Raw genomic sequence first — 21,094 nt, forward strand, 5'->3', positions numbered from 1 at the left:
GAGTAGTTAAGAGTAAAGTTAATGAACATCGGGTACTTAGAACATAGAATAACTTTGTAGAGCTTAAGTTACGTTTTTCGGCCACCACTTTTCAACTTTAGAATATAATTACTCTGGAAAGTCTGTGTTTTATGTCTAATTTATATTTTCAAGACCTGAATCTTGTCATTTGTCATCAGCACATTCAGCGTCGTATTTAATTTTCTAATTTTGTATAAAAATAATTTAAGCAAAAACACTTGCTCTATTTCATTGAAGGTAATTAAAAGAGATAATAAGAATCTTTTCCCATTCGTTATTATTTCCACAAACAGTTAATTTTCTTAAAAGTGACAAACCCCAAAACTATACCAACAACTGTTGCGTCATTTTTAGCACATAATAGAGAAGTTGTTACTTTTAGGTCGCATCCTACATAATATACTATTTCTCATCATATCTATCTATTCGTACAGTCTTCACGTAGCTATGAGAATTTTTATTTTTGGCAAAACATCGAGCATTCTCGTAGCTGGATATTTTTGTCAAGTTGCCAGATGGAATTATATAGCATTTGATTACGATCCTGATGCTGGCTGGAGCTGGAGCTGGAAGACCCTAGACGTATATGCATCTTGGCAAAAGACTCCGCAAATGAAATTGAACACCAGTCAGTCGTCTCGTCGCGTCGCGCCGCTATGGAGCGAGTGGAGTTGAAACTCATATAGTAATACTACAAAAACATTAAAAAAAAAAAAAAACAAAAATCAATCCACAGAATGTGGGAGACATGAAGAAGAGTTGAATAACATCACGAATTACGTGTAGGTTTATCTGCATCTGTAGGTAGATATAGATAGCTGTGTAAGCAAGCGGGTGGTAAGGGGAAAATATACATCCGCATTATATATTGGACGTTTTATTGCATTAATTTTATCCCCAATTTGAGGACATTCATCAAAGTTCTGTGAACTCTTTTGTTGGATGTTGCACAGAAGCGGAAAATATTATCACTTTGCTTGAAACAGCAGCATATTTTTAACCACATCCTTGTTTACTTTGGTTTTCAATTTTTAAATTATGACTTTTATTATTATAATTTTTATTTATTTAATTTTTTGTCGGTTTGGTAAATTGTGTGATACTTATCGTAAATTGTTTTTTTGCTTAAGTTGTTAAACTAGGACGACCATTATTACATTTATTTACATAAAATACAATTTGCAAGCACGAAGTTGACAATTAATGTTGTTGTTTTTTTTTTCCTTTTTTTAATTTTTGCCTGAAGGATTAAAGTTGGTGTGTATTTTGTTCTGATATTGAAAAATTTTAATCAGTTTTATTTTTAACACGCACACGCAAATATCTGAAATAACATTTTCTGTTTGTTTAGCAGAAGTAAACATTTCATTTAATGAAACGCAGTTGAATGCCTCGAATAAAACCGTTTTCGAGTCCTTTTTCATTTTGTCTGAAATGTGTTCAAATGAAACTCAACCACAAAGTTGATTACTTTAACTGGTAAAATAGTTTTCCTTAAATAAAAAACAAATTTTTGTTCAATGTTAAAGGAGCCAATTAACGATCAGTCTTGTTATTTATCTCAATCTGAGGACTAAACAGGATACTTTCTAACATGTTTCTCATCGATAATGAGATCAATAGGCACCATTTAACTTAGAAAATGTTTTTATTTTATAAATATAATTTTAATGTACTTATAATTTTAATTATAAGCCATGAACACTTTAATCCTCTTTCTATATCTATACGTAGACGATAGCAACTATACTCCTCACTTATTTACCCAATTTAGAATTCGAATTGGGGTTTTAAGCTTCGTTAACTAATTTCCATTATAACCCCAACCATAGTCTTAAACTTAAATCCTATTCAACTAGCTTTTATAAATCAAAGTAAAAGAATTTCTACCTCACCTTCAAACAACTTATTCATAGAAATACAGAGAGAAAGAGAAGGAGTGAGGAAGTGAGGGAGATAGGTACAGATATCAAATAATGATGAAACAATGAAAAGCTTTTACAGCAAGCAGCAACTGGACATAATGTTATTGCTTAAAATTTTCAAAAGAGGATTGTTTTATTTACAGTGGTGACGAAAAAGTACTCTACTCTTATTTTGTATACAAGCAGCAGTTAGGTATCTCCCGCCTTCAGTGCTTAATAAACATAGAACTAAAGGTAAGTAGATTTGAAGAGGTTCTTAAAGGTGCTACAAACACTCGAAGTTTTTGAGTGGTTGTTTATGTCGCAGAGTACGATTAAAGAATAAAATATTTCTTTTATCTCAAATTTTTGCAGCAACAAAATGACTTCGTAAATAATAAATAATAAATAATAAATGTATGTGTAGGTTTAAGAACGCTTACATTCTCGGGTACATACTTTTACTCAATACTAATGTTTAACATACAATGCTAACATTTAGCCAATAAGGTTGATTTTCGATTTTATAGTTTGCACAAACTAAAGGAGCCCTTTTTTCCCTTAAAATGTTTAAGTTTTAAATACAGTGTGAAATTTAGGAATGGTTTAAGAGGACATACAGGCATACATTGGTCTTAAAGTTCTGAATATATAGGGTATGCCAACTAACTTTTCTTTTTGTCAACTAGTGCTTATTTCGTGAATGGTAACACTTATCTTATGTCTATTTTTTTATTTTTGTTCTTGGGCTCTAAAATTCACCAATTAAATTTATTTATTTAAATATTTATGTATCAATTCCTTGTATTGCCATAATTACATTTATTACTTGTTTTACTTAAAAAAATAAAAGCTTTCATAACACAAAAATAAAGGAAAAGTAAAACTATTAAACAAAATATTTTATAGTACAAAGTACTTATTATTTTATAAGATCTAGTAGCAGTGGAGTGAATTAAGTTATAATGCAGTCAGCACCAGCTCGTCTAAAACATGTCATTGATTCCATGAGGACTGTTTCTAAGTTAAAGGCACCACTTTTAGCTGCGTGATAGAGAATTGCGTATTCACCAGAAACTTGATAGACGTATAAAGGCAAATTGGGATATGCATCTTTCGTTGCTTTAAGAATATCCAAATAAGGCATTCCTGACATAAGCATATCTGCTCCTTCTTCAACACCTCTTTCAAAAGCTCTCATAGCTAATCCTTTGGACCCAGTTGGCAACTGATAACTCCGTCGATCACTGAAGGCAGGAGCACTTTTAGCTGCATCCCTAAATGGACTATAGAAATTCGAAGCGGATTTGGCTGAGTAGGATAACAGGGATACAGAATTTTCAAACCTATTTGAGATAAGAGAATTTTTGATAGCTTTTATTCGGTTGTCCATTATTTACAATTAAATGAGCCCCTGCTCTGGCATATACTAGCGAAATACTAGCTAGACGTTTTGTACTTTCTTCATAATTGATAGAACGTTCATTTAGTATACCACAATGACTGTGGTCGGTGTAGGGACAAAGACAGACGCCGCATGCAATGAGTAATTCTGGGAACCATTATCGTAACTAAGGAACTGCAAGGATAACTGGATTCTCTTTATGGTAAGCGTAAGACCCTACGCTGTCCTTCAAATCAGAGCTAACAACACCAAATAAGAGAATAGATATAAGTCTTTTTGCAATTAAAGGAGCAAGATCTTCTCTAAGCTTGTTGATTCCCATACGAGCAACACCAGGCATACTTGGAATATCTTCCACTGTATCATCCTGTGGTATAATAAAAATTGGATACATCAAATTTTGTGCATTTATTTCACAGTTCGGTTCCTGAAAAAGTCTCAGGGTTGGATAAAACATTCCAGAATCTAATTTGTATCCATTGTTGCAAAAATTAGTAGTACCCGTGGAATGACGGTTAGTGCGTCGGACTGTCATGCGAGAGGTCTTGGGTTCGATTCCGGCCTGTGCCACGGGTACTGCCTCTTGCGAGGAATTGACAATTTCTCCAAGAGTAATTCTTATCATGAAAAATGTGCTTTCTCAAATTAGCCGTTCAGATTCGGCATATAAACTGTAGGTCCCCTCCATCCCTGCAATTACTCGCACACAGGAATGGTTGAGAGTTGTAAGTTACTAGGCTCTGGTTCACGACGGACTGTTGCGCCACCTAATTTATTTTTTAAATTTGTTGCAAAAATGAATTAGTATTTTAAGTGATTGTGATATTTGAAAGCTATATTTGGAATTTTTAAAGGAAAAAAGACAACAATAATAAACTGCTTTACTAAAAGAAATGGTTAAATCTTAAATGAAATGATTTTTCGAAAAGAACAGGTTATGGTCTAGTTTGACAGTTAATTAGTTTTATCCTGCCGCTCAACGAATATGGTTGTGTACACGCTTGAACAACGCTTAGAGAAGATGCCGATTTTGCCAAAACAAAAATCATCTTTTTGAAAAGCCGATACACCCAAAAAAAGTTACTGTTTGGTGAATATTTTGGTCAAAAGGCATAATTGGGCCAATTTTCTTATAAAAGGAGCAAGAAGTGGCTGTTACAGTCAATGGCGATCGATATCGCGCCATATTAAACGAATTTTTGTTCACAAAAGGAGGAGGAAGACATTGGCAACATTTGGTTTCAACAAGACGTCGTTGTTACGTGCCACATAGTTGAAGTTGAAGCTACACTCGATGTTTTTATAGCATTTAAAAAAAAAGTTATTTGGCAGACCCTTTACAATTGCGAGGGAAAAACAGAGTGGAATAAAGCATTTCACATTCTCAATGTGCGGTTAAAAAAAGAATCCCTATTATTAACAGTACAAAATTTCGAAATTAAACTCAAGTTTAAACTGATGGTGTTTTCCGAAACATATTCTACGGGTCAGAACCCTGAAAATATTTGATCTTAATACTAAATTTTACTAAAAAACCTTATTCAGTCCTTTCCACGTCTAATTCAATTCAAAAAGTTGATATTTCAAGAGACTAAGATTGGAGATTGGATTTCAACTTTCAGAAAAGTAAACAAAACCTTGTCATGTTATCATGGTTAAAAAATGACATGCACATGCCACACGAATAATGGAGTTATTAGACGTACCTTAAAACTGGGGATTTGGGTATATTTTGGGGTTTTGTGAAATAAAAATTGATACTTAAGACATTCATTCCATGGAGACATTCTCTTTGACAAGTTGAATTATTTTCCTTTTATTTTTACCTCGATTTTTTTGTTTGATATTTTGTAAACCTAAAAAAACTAAAAAAATTTGATTTCATATTTTGGAAACGTATTTTTCTAATAAAATCCGTTCGAAAACTTTCGCATTCAACTTTAATACATAGAAACGAAAACAGTTTTGCTCCTTTGGTGCTATTATGTCTCAGCCACAGAAATCCTGAGATTTATATTTCATTGGGGAATTGCTCAAACAATGTGTGGTTTCTGGTCAGAATATTCTCTTTTATTACCGGCTTTATGTTTGCATCTTTCCTTGTGCCCTGGCCTCGCTCTATCCACCATCTTCCCCTCTGCCCCTACAGCTCAGCTCCACTATTAGGAGATATGAAATACAACAATATTTTATAATATTTCTCACTGATCTGGGATTCAGATGATGACGATGATGGTTGGTTTCTCTGTGCATTCTAATAAATTTATGCCAACTAAAAGCAACGTTAGCTTATGTATATAGTTAGAAGATTTGTACAAATAGATACATGCATATGTACATAGGTGCTATGAGTATAGTGTCCTTCGTTAATTGTAGTCTAATTTTGTGTATTGTGCTGCCAAGGTGTAAACGAAATAAGACCTTGAGATTTGTGAGTCCCTCAGGACATAATGTATGAATATAAATATGAATATTGTGTTTATGAAAACCTACAACTCTCTGACTCAAAGTTGATGAATTACTTTGAATAGTCTCAATTTATATAAATCAATGTTAGCATAATCTTACTGAAAGTGTGTGTATTTTTTTTAAATTTAAGTGCAACTATTTCAATATTGCTTCTTTAGTTTAATAACAATAACAATTTAATATACAAAATTTGTTACCTTGTTTTTGGCTGTGTAGCTCAGTTAAAAAATGAATTCAAATATTTTCTTTTCCATTCGGTGTTGTGACGAGAATTACTTAATCAATGGAAATAAATTCACCAATCATTGAAATTTATTGAATTTCATTTCGATTTCCATCATAAATTGCAATTGTTCAGCTTCCAATAATAAGAAAACGACGGCGACGACGACGACGGTTGTCTGTTTTGCCCTGGGCAAATGTTTGACTTTATCTGTGCATAATTTTTCGTTGCTCCAGTTTTTATTTGAAATGTTTTTTTTCTACCACGCTTGCAGCCTCGTTAACTTCTTACGGTAAATGAGTGTACAGGGGGGTGTTTGGTTTTTTTTTGGTCCTGTCAGAGGTTGAGAAAAAATTTGATTACATTTTCTTTTTTATTTATTTAAGGCTTTAAATTTTAAATCAAATCTGAAAAGGAATAGCATAAGACAGAAGACAGATAATATTATTTAATGCCTTGAGGGATGTTCAAACACGAGCCTCTTTGGAGTTGAAGTATAAAATAATAAGAATTTCAAACAAAGACAAACACAGGAAAAAAGCCAGAAGTCTTACTTTTAATTGTCATCTTTTGAGTACCCAAGGATCATGAGAGGATAATTTTAACTTGCCCATTATGCCGATAATTGAAAAACACTGCTGTTCAATAAAACCTTAGCAAATTATTAAATTTAAATAAATTATAGGAAGGTGATAAAACGTAGCATTTTAATCGTACGTTTTTCTATATTAATAAATGTTAAGGATATCAAACTCCTGAAATCTGATAATTTGAACATTGATTTCAAACTTTAAGGCCAAACACAGAAAATGAACTTAGGTAGCTTTAATGAATATCTACAATATAGCATTTAAAAAAATAGCACATTATTTTAATGTACTTGAAAATGTTTTGCACAGATTCTAGTTTTGAATAGAAAATATAATTTTTTTGGAAAAACCACTGAAACTGATTGAATTAAATTATGTATTTGCTTAAAGTTATTATTGTGCCGAATAAATAGAGTCACCATTTATCAACATAAAAAAGGTCCATGGGTCGCTGGTTCATATCCGGCTCGAAGGACCAAAATGTTATGAGTTTAACTCTCTAAAGATAAGTACAATTTTTCAAATAATATCAAAATGGAAAAATGAAAAAGGAAGACAATGAAACACACTCTTTGATCTTTTGAATAGCAAGAATTATGTATTTTATATGTGACCTTTTTGTCACCTTTAGTTTCTTAACATTATTTATAACACATATACATAGAATTACATGACATAAGATATTTGATGAAGACATCGAGTAGAATTCTAAGCTATTTTTGGCGGCAGCATCCAATAGAGTAGGAGCACGTTTATAAAATAATACAAAATTATTTAAACGTGAAAGTAGATACGAAAACAATATCCTGCGATTTTTGAGGGATCCGAAAGTCTTCAAGTACCATAAAATAATTTTTTTTTGAATTAGCAGAAGCTCAAATAATACATTACTCTTATTGAATGTGTTATGTATATTCTAAACTTAAACTCATTTGGTTTATCAAATTTCTTAAATAAACATCTCACCGCCAATAAATAATTTATATCAGGAGAATTTAATGTTGACTTTAAAATAAGGAAGAACGAATAGTAAATATATGATATTTCAATGAATTATACAAAACAGTATTTTCTTTTATTCAAAAGTACAGAAATTTCAACTAAAAATTAAATACACACATTACTGTACTGTACTCAGAATGTTTAAGGATTCTCTCGAAAATTATGAAGGAAGATACAAAAAAAAAGAAATTGTTTTAAGGCCATTCGGCTTTAAGTACATATAGTGAATTAAGAATTAAGATAAGACTTCAAAAGAAAGATAAAAGGAAGCAGTCAAAATAAGCGTTATCTTTTAAGTTTGGATACTACTCGTAGGGCGCTATTTTATCATAAAAAGATAACAATTCATTATAGTTTCCTTTCTTTTCAAATGAGTTGCGTTAGCGGTATGAAAATTGAGCTTTAATTCAAATTAAATACTGTGTCTTGTTTTTATTTGTATTGTTTATTAAATCAAACTTAAGTATATACGATGTGTGCTTAATGAAAGTTCAACTTGAAGACCGCTTTTATAATTAACTTGGATTTTGTAAATTAAAGTGTAAATAATCAAACTTTAAAAACCCACATATTTAAGTTCGAAAATAACGTTCCGCCTGCACTTGTCTCACCTCTAAAAACCAACACTAAACTTATTGCCTCAACATCATTGCTGTATCCTATATAGAGCTGTTTATGCATAAGTTTTGCGATGGACCTTCTCGTGTTCATGCAATTGGTATATTGATTCAGATCCTAAGCAAATGTGAAGCTCCTGCCCTCATCGTCATCGTCATCGTCATCGTTTTCGTTTCCTTTCAAATGTAAAACTTTTTCGGAAAATTTGAAATTTGTTGGGTGGACTTCAATTCAAATTTTCTTCGAGTAAATTATCTATACTCGAGTCGTGCATGCATAATAAACTTTTCAAATTTGAAAACTTTTAAAATATTGAATTAACCTTTGAGTAAAGAAGGAGAACAAATCGAAGCCCTACAAAATGATTTTCTACTTTGCAAACGAGTATATGACAATGACAAACAAAATCTTTCTTAAAGAAACTTTATTCTTTTTTTTTTCTTACTTATTTCAGATTTATAAACTCGTACATCTTTAGAGGGTTTCAGATTCAGGCGCAGAGACGCATGTTCAATAAAACTTATGCATCCATTTATTTTTAAACTCACTTCATAGTCTCGTTTGTAATGCATATACAATCATTCCAGTAGGTATGTACTTTACCATTATGCAGACATATGTACATATTTAGTTAAGAATTAGGTTTGCCAAAATTATACAAGTACAAAACCGAAAGATGTCAAAAATTCTGGAAAGTTTCACATTTTATTTGGATTTTATGAGCAATACTATACACAATTTTGTGGGTTTTCTAATTTCAGCACACGAAACTTTAGCACATCCTGTGTTGAGTACGTGAAAGTATTACCAAAAATTCCAATTCCCATACCCTGGTTATAGTCCTGTTTCACTGGTCCTGGTTCTGGTTCTGATAGCTGGCTATAAGTTGTGTTTCATGTTTTTCGACAGCATTTACATCCCCCAAAACAAAATGTTCCCTCCTGCTTCCAGTCCCATGGCTGTTTAGTGTTAAGTTATTGACGACCAACTGGTTTACATAGATTTTATTTTATATTGGCTATCGCACTATTGTTTTCATTGCTGTTTTCGGGTTGGATTGGAGCGGATCGGATCTAAAGTCTTGGTTGTTTCCTTATAGCATTTCTAAGGAATATATGTTATGATGTTCATTTTCGCACATGGGAAATTCTGCTTACTATTACCAATTCTCACTGGGAAAATTAGAAGATACAAATGCACACGGGGGTATATGTGAAGCGCGACTCTGAGAACGGGAGCATGCTTTTCTCAAGGAAGGAGAAAAGGACTTTTTTGAATCAGATATCACTACAATTAGCTGAAAATGTAGTAATTGAAAAGTTATCAACGACAAAATCTCCCACAAAATTTTGGAAGAAAAAATAAGAAACCAATTTCGAAGTGATATTGATAATTTAAGTATAAAAGTTATCTAATGAAAAAAGACGAGCCCCAACAAAAAAAGAAACAGATCTTTCTTGGTCTTCAATCGGACAAAAAAGCAATCGTATCAAAAATGTCAAGCGATTTCCCATTCTATTTTCATCATTTTGATAACTTTACAAGAAGTAAAAATGTTAGTAGTTTTTTGAGACATTAAGTCAGTAAAAATGTCATTAAGTTCTGATACATCACATCCAGGATCAGAGTTTTTAAATTTTAGCAAATGGTGTTTACATTTGTCTTTTTGAGGCGACTCATTTTTCTCAATTTATAATTAAAAAGAGGCTGGGATGCTACCCACACTGATAACTTCCCATCCCGTCTGTCGATGTGTCTTGCTTAAAAGTTTGTCTAGATTTAATTTTTTATGAAAAAAACGGACTGTTGGATTTTTTTTATATAAAAATTACTGAATATCGAAAACAATATTTTCTGTGAAATAAAATAATTTTAAATCCAATATTTTTAATTTTTGAAAAGCTATTTGAGTCGAAAGTAAATTTTTAGCAAGTTTTTGTATTGTTTTTTTTTTAGAGTTTTATTTTTTGTAAAAAAACTGTCAATTCGATTTTTTTCAAAATTTTCTGTGAAATAAAATAAGTTTGAAGCCAATATTTCAAAGTTCTGAAAAGATATTTGAGTCGAAAATCAATTTGTACCAACTTTTGTTAAATTTTTTTAGGTTTTTATTTTTTGGAAAAATAAACTGTCAATTCTATTTTTTTAAAAATTTTACTGAATGTTGACAACAATATTTTTTGAGAGATAAAAGTAAATTAAAGCCAATATCTCAAAGTTTTGAAAACATATTTGAGTCGAAAATCTTCGTTGCACAAAATTGTTTTGGAGATGAAATCATATTTTAGTAGTCAAATTTTGGAAGTGACAATTTTTTTTTTTAAGTTTTTTTGATTTACAAAAAAAACCGTTTATTGGATTTTTTTTCAAAAAATATACTTCTTTGATATCACGTTACAATATATTATATAAATATATTATATAAAATTTCATGCAAGTCTCTAGCGTTTTTGGTTCGTAAGGGTTAACCAAAATGTTCACCTTTTTTCAAACTGCTATGGTAAAAAAACCACCTACGCAATTTTCTTCAGAGCCCTTTCTGCATCTTTTTGCCTTATTATCGGTGTAGCAAAATTTATTTGAAGTCGATATCTCTTTTGGTTCTTGAGCTATGAAAGACGAAAAAACGTAGCGGACGTACGACCGACGTACAGACATCTTTCTAAAAATCTCTTATTTCGACTTTAGGGACCTTGGAACGTCGAGAAATGTCAAAATTTTCAATTTGACACATCGGACCCATTACAATAACTTCCTATGGGAAGTTAAGAAAAGGATGTGAGTTAAACATTTTAAATTTCTTTAGATCAAATAAGTATCCACAAAAGACCCTAGTTGGAACACCGTCTCAAAGATGCTTAAAATTGAATTTGGGAATAAAAGAAGGTCGGAACAATTTATTTATGAAATTTTATATAATCGAAGGAGCGAGCAGACTTCAAAATCCTCCAAAGTGGAAATAAGGTCAAGAATGAAAACACTCAAATTTTTAAATAAGATAATGAAACATTTGTTTGGGGTAATTTGTAGTTTTATGTGTAATGAAATAAAAGTATCTTTGGTTTTTAATGTTACTTGGAATATGAGGTAAATTATTTGTTTGTAATAAGAAATAAAAGAGTTTCTAACAATATCTATTGCAGAAGGATGTTTTTTGAGCTGTATGGAAGGATGGCAAACATTCCAAAAATGGCAATTTTTTAGTGTTGTCAAAAATGTTTACTTAAGGTAGTCATACAGGTATTTAGGATATAAAGTTGGTTTCTAGGAAATATAGTTCGCATTTTTAGTGTTAAGAATAAATACAGGTTACCTCTAAATATCCTCAAATTGACCAGATTTGATGGGGAAAAGGCTTCAAAACTTAAAGTTGCAAGTGCGCGACTAGCCTAAGAGTTCTTTGAATAATTCTAAAAAAATTAAAGGAGAAAAAAAAAGAACAAAACTGTTAAATTATCTTCTCAATCTTACATCTCTATCTTTCATTGTTTTCTCAATCCTTAAAATTTTATTTTGAAAAGAAAATAGAAAAATATAAATTTCTGCCCGACCAATCTTTCACAATAGAGTTTTACTTCCGAAAGCAGAACAAAGCAAATGGCAAAATGGAAAAGCAATCTATATACTTTATTACATTCGAATTCAATTTAATGTAGAGACGGCGGGCGGAGGGCGGCAACGAAGAGGACAACAAAACAAAAAAGAAATCGAAAAAGCAAAAGCAAAATCAAAACATTAACCATCAACTATACAAAAATGGTATTAGCAACAAAGAGTATTTTGTAGGATAGCAGAAAAGTCTTATTTCCTCCTTAAATCGCAGAGTACATATCTATGTGATATACCTTCATTAAATCGATGTAATTTAAACTTTGGCTGATAGAAGGCGCAAAATACATCATTCCAATTCTTCTTGAAGTTTAATACTATAGGTATACTCATTTCGGACTTCAAAGACTGGGATACTCGTAAAACGTAGGTATGAAGAAAGTTAGACGATGTATTCTTCGCGAGGGATGTCAATTAAAAGATAAATCTCTATGAAGAATTATGCCTTAACTTTCCGATCAATACTCAACAGATAAGGTAATCGTATTCTTATACTCAACTTTGAAAACAGGACCGAAGTAATGTTCATTTCAGCGTGAACATAATTATTGTATTTCTGTTTGCGTTTGTTTTCAAAACTAACTCACCTCATTTTCGAATCAGCAAACATGTTTCTACCTACAAATAATGTATCTTGAGTATTCATTAATAAAGAGAAAATGAAGTAACTTATTTTACATAATCACAGTTTAATGTCAGAAGTCGAAAAACATACAAAACTTTTCCAGCTTAAAGTTTCAAAATAAACAAAACAACCAAATGCAAATATGTACATCCTTTTCCTATACACCTAAGGCTGAATTGATGTTTCTTTAGAACTACATTTTAACTATTCTACGATGCGACGCCACCAACGACGACGCCAACGTCAACGCCGCTTTCATATGATTTCTTATTATTTTGTAATGTGTTCCTTTAAGAAATTATGTACGAATTTTGTTTGAACAAACATATGAATATTTTTTGACATTTCAAGTGGATGGGGAAAATTGTACAGCAAGGAAAATTTAAACAGCTCCGAGATTTAAAATAGTAAATATTTAATTTATTGATATTCATTTTGAATTTGCAGTAATTGAAATCCATTTCATTTAATGTCGTTTGTGGCGAAAGTAAGCATTGCAGTTATCTACCATCCTTATGCAGATACAAAAACGTATACCTACAATTTAGTGAATAATTAAGGCTCGTCAACACGCAATCATCATTACGTTTTATTTTGATTGCTATGCCACAGCAACGCTGCGATGGCTGGCTGGGCTGGCTGGCATGTATCCAAACGTGGCAACTGGTAAAATGGTTAACTGGGATGCTAGACAGATATATGTTATGTATGTTGGTACTTGGGAGATGCAGCAAGTTGATTCTAATATAATGAAAATTTATTGAGCACATCCCACACCAATGTGGGATGTGCTCGGTACTCAACCTTCATCCCTTCCCTCCACCTTCTGCTGTACTGATACTGATACTGATACTGATAGATACTGAGTCCTGGGATGGTAGAATTCTGGTAAGCCATTAACTGTTATTAATTTCGATGGAAATTTCACCATCTGTTTGAGTTAAAATTTGTATAAAATAAAAAGGAATAAGTATGCTAATTTGTAAAATCTACTCTGGAGTCAGCGATTTTGTTGGGAAAAATTAAGAAATGGAACCAACACACACACCCTATGATGGGTTGAAAACGGAGAGTCTGGGTCTGGCAGCAAAACAAAAATGTGGTTGATATTTATTTTTGCGAGAATGAATATCTGCATAATTGATTGCAAGTGTACCTTATTGATCCAATAGCCATAAATAGTGGGTTTAAGCAGACAAAATTTCTTTCAACGTACAATGTACCAAAAGACAGAAATAATTAAAACGGATTAATTGAGTACATTTGTGATTACAATCTTACATGAAAATTCTGGAACCCGAAAATTAATGCACAGGCAGGTTTACTTCAGTGGTGGTATCTTTTTTAAGGTGACCAACTGCGTTTTATTTTAAGAGAGAACTATTTACTTAAAAAAATGTCAGAATAACGCTGAAGATGTTAAAGAAGTCCTACATTCAATACAGAACTTTATTCAAAACGAGAAAGCAAAATACAGAAGAAGCTGGGATGCAATCTGAACTGATAACTTTCCATTGGTGTCATACAAAACAAATATTTTTTCAATTAATTTTTAAAGTTATGTATGTAAAAATAAATAAATTAGGTGGCGCACGAGTCCATAAAGAACCAGGTCCTATGTGTGCGAGTAATGTTGTCATAGATGAAAGGGACCTAAAATTTATATGCCGAATCTGAACAGCTAATTTGAGAAAGTACTTTCCATTACAAGAATTAGAAGATTTTATCAATTCCTCGAAAGAGGCAGCACCCGTGAAAAAAGTTAGTTGGCACAGGCAGGAATTGAATCCAAGGCCTTTCGCATGACAGTCCAACGCACTAACTATCACGCTACGAGTAGTTATAAAGGTATGTATGTAGATGAATTGGATTTTATGCTGTTTTTGGTTGAGATGATAACTCATCTAGACACATGAGCATGTTGGGATAAAAGGAAATGAGCTCTTTGAAGTACATAACCAACAGCTATTTAAGTTGAATATTACATCTGCCAATACTGAATCCGACGAAAATCCAGCATTTTTCTCATCGAATATCTCAAAAACCGACTCAACAATGCAGATGTAATTCTCTATAAGTTTGTTGTTTTCCTTTTTTTTACTTTACAAAAATTTTTTTTTTTAAATTGTATGTTTATTTTCTGGCGTAATTTTCTGGAGCCATGCAATTAACAAATAAACAACATTAATTTTAAAAAAGCGAGAGTTTCCAGGGAAGAACCCCACTTTTGAAGAACTCATAATTGCATACATTTATAAAAAAGGAGAAATGGTTACCTTTAATGCGCAGCAGTAAATATTTCGGAATATCGTGTTTTTTTTTGTACTGCCATATTATGTAAGGATCTGGATGTAATTTTTTGTGCAACGAACGTCGCGTTGTTGTAGCTTTATTTGTATTTCATTGTGTTGGAATATTTATAGTTTATCAAAATAGTGGCTCAAGTTGCATGAGCTCTATATGAGGCAATCAATTTTATTCCCGAAACAAAGAAGTAAAGGCTTGATTTAATCCATTGCTGCAGTTTTTGACTGTGCTAATGTTGATAGTTTTTGTTTGGATATAACTTATAGAATTAATTGCAAAATTCCACAGAGGTTTTACTATAAATTATGTAGATATGTTTTTTAACAACGAAAATCAAGATTTTTTTTTGAAAACTTAACAAAAATTGGATTTTTTTGATTGAGAAATAATTTGTAATGTGAATAAAATATTGCAAAATGAAATTGTTTGCTTTTATTTCAAGGTTATACCAAATTTTCGTCAACTATATTCGAGAAAAAATCATTGAATTAGTCAAAATACTTAAAAAATATTTGTATGTGATGTACAGACTGATTAGGTGTTTCTTATATGAACTTAAAATCCCATTTATTCTTAAAGTGACACACAGAACTTCAAGCTTGGTATGTTATAAAACTAAAAATGTAACTTAAATTCATTCAACTTTATTAACGTGAATGTGAAATTTTAGTTTATCTACAATTTAAATGAGCTTCATTGAAGCGTGCATCAGAATGTCATCGGACTCCATCACAACTTAATTAGTCACCTGGAAAATTCCTAGTTGTGTTTTTGTGTATATAGACATGTGCACGCAACCCACATTTTTCCACTGCCTACCTCAGTCGGTTTTTAATAAATTCATGGAGCTAAATAGTTTACCTTGATATTGATTACATTGCATAATGATTTCGCAGCTAAAAATAAAACGAAAAATTTGCTTTAAATTCTATGAACGTCAACAAAAAATTTGCAACTACCGTTTTGAATAGAATTTCAAAAAAATATGATGCGCCTTTTACTTTTTCTATGACAACGTTTACATTTCATCATTATATAAATTAATATTCAAAAGCTGCTGCCGTATCTCAAAAACCTATAGAAATTGAAATAATTTTTAACAAGCATTCCCATTAGGTATAAAACGTCCCAAAATAGTGACCCTATTCGTACCGTTCTAAAAGCAATGACCGACGAAACTTTTCCCTTCTTGCATTTTGTTTTTACTCGTATAATACGGATACGAGATGTCGGATTTATTGTAGAGCTTGCAAATAAATTCAATTGTCCTAAAATTGCAAAGCCATTTGTATTATTAGAAATTATTAAAGGAAAATATTCGGTACATACTCGAATGAGGAAGGATACGGAGCACTACGTATTTGTTACATGCGGCGGTCTTTGAAAGTATGATTTCTGTGAATCGGGATATACTCGTAGTATATGATTGCATGTGGATAAAAAAAGATGTACATCAGATAGAGATATAAAGAAAACTGTTTCCTGGTCCATTCTATCGTTTAGTTGCTTGAACTTTGATCCCATGAGTTTTATTAGTACGAAAAGTTTTCATAACGAAATGATTTATCATAGTGCTGCAGTGCAGTGCAGTCTCTTTTGGTTTTGCTTGCCTCAGGGCAATGGTCAGAGTTATGTATTTATAGTAATGTTATCTATATCTATAGTAAATGTGGATACTTGGACCTTGTGAAACATTTCCGCAGGCTTGGAGGTAAAGTCACTGTGTAACAACTTTTTTTATACCTCCTTCTGGGTGGTAGCTATATTCTCGTATGGCCGAAAACCAAAAACTGTGTGTTGAATAAAATGTTCAGTATATCCTGATCATCTCCTTTATGCTTATACTTTTTTTATATCCTAAGTTCTAGGACTAGGACCAGGACCAAAACCGACAACGACGACGACGACAACGACAACGTCACATTGTTTCAACCTAATTGGATATAATGACAGCAACTGTGGTTACGGAGTTGATAGTTTGAATACCTAAGCGACGGCAGCGGCAGTGAATATCAAAAGTTGCTCTTTCCTGTCTTGTTCTGCTCCTTTAGATTTGTTTCAGGAATCATACTGCCTCCGTAATGTAGGATACTTTGTATTCATAGAATATAGTTGCAAAAGTTTCGATTGTTGTCTCCTTATTTTGAAGCAGTATAGTTTGTAGAACCAAAGCCAAATTTCTCGTCAATATTTAGATGTTTCTAAACATCTATATACCTAGACATGTTTCAAGACAAGAGTACCTACATACATTATGAAGGTACCTACATATATTTTGCGGAACAAATTTGTTAACAACAACTGAACTTAAGGTGAGAGTACGAAAGCATCGGCAGATAAGTAAATCCAGGCACTGAATACATGGACTCAAATTATGACATCGTCCTTAGAGTGATAATGGTATTTAAAGCTTGAGGTAATCCTATCGAAGTCATTGACGAATGTTGTGAAAGTTCATGTTCAACTATGGGAGCATAATATATACTCTAACCATGGCAATGTTATGTCGGTGCATACACTTAAAAAACATCTCTTATCTAAAAGTACGTAGGTATGTTTAAGTACCCATGTTTATAGAATATACAAATTGGTATATATTTATCAGAGATGGATTTCCATCAAACTTTATTGACGTGACAATCCGTGATAACATTTTCAGCTATAGGTTTTATCATACTCATTTAATTGACAAACTGTTTTCAAAATTAAGCAATATGCTTGTATGACAAAAGACATTTACAAGGACGAAAAGCTATCTTTGTATACTATGTATATAAAAGCGCCTCCATAATAAAAGCCACAAAAACATCTTTTGCACACACAATATCTTACTTTCACGGTTCATTTGCAGTCTGAGATGGGTGAAGCGAAAAATGTCTTCATTATAAAAAAAAAGAAAATGCCTTCAGATTAAAGCGTACGTGTGGGTTGCTCAAAATTGTTCTTTAATCCTTTGATGAAAACATATCGATGTGTGCATGGAATTTTGAATTATGGGACGCGTTATTTACGTAAGGATGCTCTTGATTGAGAAGCGCGTTATCAATTTTTAAAAGAGATTCTTCAGAAAATGCCACCAAACTTTAATAATGTTAGGTTTTTTGTGCTGCAAAAGGAGTTTTAAGTTTTAAATATTGTATTATATTAAATGGTGTAGTGATTAAAAAAACGCATTCATGGTTCAAATTAACTCAAAGACTTTGCTTAGAAAATATTGCAAACTTTAAGATGTATTGTCAAGATTCCAGATTTTATTCTATGCAACTTAAGTTTACTTTTAAGTAGTTATTGTAATTTGTATGCCGAATGTTTGCATGCATATTTTGTCCTAAATTCATATTTGAATATCCTTCCTAAGCTACAACATTTTTAAAGATCGTTGTTTGAATTACCACCTCCAGTTTATTTAGTTGAGATAACATAAATAAAAGCCAAATTAATGTTTTAAACAACATTTTCAAAACGATTTGATATTTGATTGGAATTCGGTTGAGTGAGCTTACTATATATTTTGAACAAAACAAATAAAAACTTAATATATTCAGTTCAAAAAATAAGTACAAAAATTTACTTTTCAAATGTAAACTCAAATAAATTAAAATTTTGTAGCAACTAAAATATTTGCAAAATGTTATTTGTATAAATATTTACAATTCTACATAAATGTACATAAATAAAATAAATAATCCACTGTTTCACTTTTTGCATTAGAGGTCGATATTCCAAAGCTAATGCAAATCATCCCCATGTGATTTCTCGGTAGGATTTGTTGAATGAAGGCACTTATGACAAATAATACAATTTTTTTTATTTTTGTTTTGTGTGTAATCAATGATCATGGTGAAATATTCAATCAGCTGATGCATAAATTCTCAATTCACTCTAACAAATTAATTCACAACACCATATAATAATTATTTCAAACCACTGCTCTATCAAAAGCAGTCGCCATTATCCTAATGTATTTTATTTTCCGCGGCAGCAATTATGCAAATTTTTCCGCAAATTAACGCCATTTGCTGACGTCAAAAATGCGTTTTGCTTCTTGTATTACAGAAAGCGTGAAGTGTAGGCAAACAGCGAGTAAAGCGGTGCCATCAAATTTCCACACAAAATTTTATGGTACATTCCAATGGTTTATGTTATGCTCGCATATAGTCCTAACTATAGGAAACAATCTGCTTATATTTGTCTGCATTGTTATTCGTATTGGTTGTATGTGATAAACTAACGGTAATATTGTTGTAACACTTGGGTAAACGTGTATTTCAAACTATTAATTTTAATTCTAAAATGTTGTTAAGTACATAAGTTTAGGTAAGCGATATTTTTATATTTCTAAAGTGGGTTGATTATGGACATAAGCTTTGCTGTGTAACTCCGAAGGGTAAACAATTTTCGTTATAATTTGCGAAACATTTTAGCTGAAAATTACGTACTATCGACATATCTATGTATAGAATAAAAACTAGCCTTGTGAGCTTAGTTCTAACTTTTCATGTACTTGGAATAATTTCTTTGATACATATTAAAATGTTACGTATACGCCCGAGTGAACACATCGATATCAATTCTCGCTTTAGGAGAGAATAAAGGCGCAGCGTATTTACATAATCATTTCCTAGTTGATTAGAAGCATCACCAACAAGTTTTTCTCTCCTCTCCTCCTCCACTTCCTGATCCAAGTGCAAAGTGAACTAGTGATAGGTTTGGTTTTATGGAGCTGCTATATCATGGAACGGAACCGTGAAGGTTTCCTTCAATCAATAATTGGTTGAATGCTTTATCTATGATTGTTTTTGTGATGTAGTAGTGACTTTTATCAGATTTGTCTTCGGTTCCACAACCACTAAGCCGTGACTTTCCTATCCTTTGCTTTAAAGCCCTCCGCACATTTTCATTATTAAACGATAACATTCATTGAAGTCATATGCATATATATGTACATTAATTCAGACGGACACCGTTTGTGCGTCTGTTTAGTTTCAATATTTCTCTATTATCCTATTTGAAAGTCAAAGCTTTAGTCATGTGTACCTATACTGAAATACCCTCATTTGAATGAGAGGAACTCAACTCAATTCAAAAAGTAAGAGAAGGGTTAATACACATCTTGCCTTCTCACACAAAGCACATCTGTTGAATCTATTTGCAGGATTTTACTAAAAGAGAATTGTAAAATATTCAAGTTAAAACGAATGTGTACTAAAATATGAGGCATTTAGAAAAATCCTACCAACTCTATTTTTCTCTGAAGTTTTTCTAAAACAGAGTTGAAATATTATGTAATGCATGAGTCGCTACAACAAAAATTTCAATTCTATTTTTCTGTTTCGTAAATCCTGACATTTGATAGAAGTTTTCTCTTAAATCTCACTGAAAACTGAATTAAAGTGTGTTACTTAATTTAAGAGACATTCTGTTGGAATAGTAAAGTTTTAATCCAACTGAAATATATTCTGCAGCTATGTAATACGCCCACGTTTTTGAGGAGTATATAGTTTTTTTTATTGAATATAAGATAGTTAGAAATTAATTTCGAGATTCTTTATGACATTCAAAATTTTTTATTCAAAAAGCTTCTCACCATAGGCAACATCATTTAACATACAATTTCTCTGATATTTTAAAGAAATAATTTCGAGCCGAGGTAGCTTCCTTAAATTTGTTCCATATATGAATAATTTCATAATTTTCTGTTTTTTTGTTCAATAATGTAATGTAATGGAGTATGTATTTGTAAATGTACTCCCCTTGTTTCATTTAAGTGTATATAGATACTGAATAAATTATAACCAGGAAAAGAAAAAAATGAACTTTGAACCTTAATCTCCATACATATTTAACGAACAAGCATTGTGGTCAAATTACAAAAATAATTTCATTCAATTTTATTCATGGTGGTTGAAATCTCAATGGTAATGAATTTGAAATTTATAACATAAACCAATTGGAAAGTTTTATTATTCATGGTAGGAAAAACTTAAAGTTTTTTTTGTAATGTGGATAAAACTAAAGTCTATCAAAATTGTTTAAAAGTAGTTACAAGTTTCTTAAGAAAATTCCATAAATATTTGGAGGGTTGATTTTGACTATTAATGCCGAAACGTTGGGAAAGGTAATGTAACTTAATCACAATTATTACACAAATTGGTCAATAAATAAACTCTTTTAATAGAATAGTCTTCATCTGCTGAACCATACCTTCATGAAACTAATAAACATCGTATTCAAATTGTATCGTCTAGACTCTAGAGCAATTTTATACACATCGGTAATCAGACCAATTTTAATGTATGGTGTGGCAGTATGGTGGACAGC

At 31.6% G+C, this 21,094-nt stretch overlaps 1 pseudogene; it reads right to left on the reverse strand.

Annotated features, from left to right (window-relative positions):
* Window positions 1-2,847: 2,847 nt before the first annotated feature.
* On the reverse strand, window positions 2,848-3,865 carry LOC129945310 (delta-aminolevulinic acid dehydratase-like; annotated as a pseudogene).
* Between the last annotated feature and the right edge of the window lie 17,229 nt (window positions 3,866-21,094).

Source organism: Eupeodes corollae, chromosome 2 (genome assembly GCF_945859685.1).
Source record: "Eupeodes corollae chromosome 2, idEupCoro1.1, whole genome shotgun sequence".
In the NCBI taxonomy this organism is placed as follows: domain Eukaryota; kingdom Metazoa; phylum Arthropoda; class Insecta; order Diptera; family Syrphidae; genus Eupeodes; species Eupeodes corollae.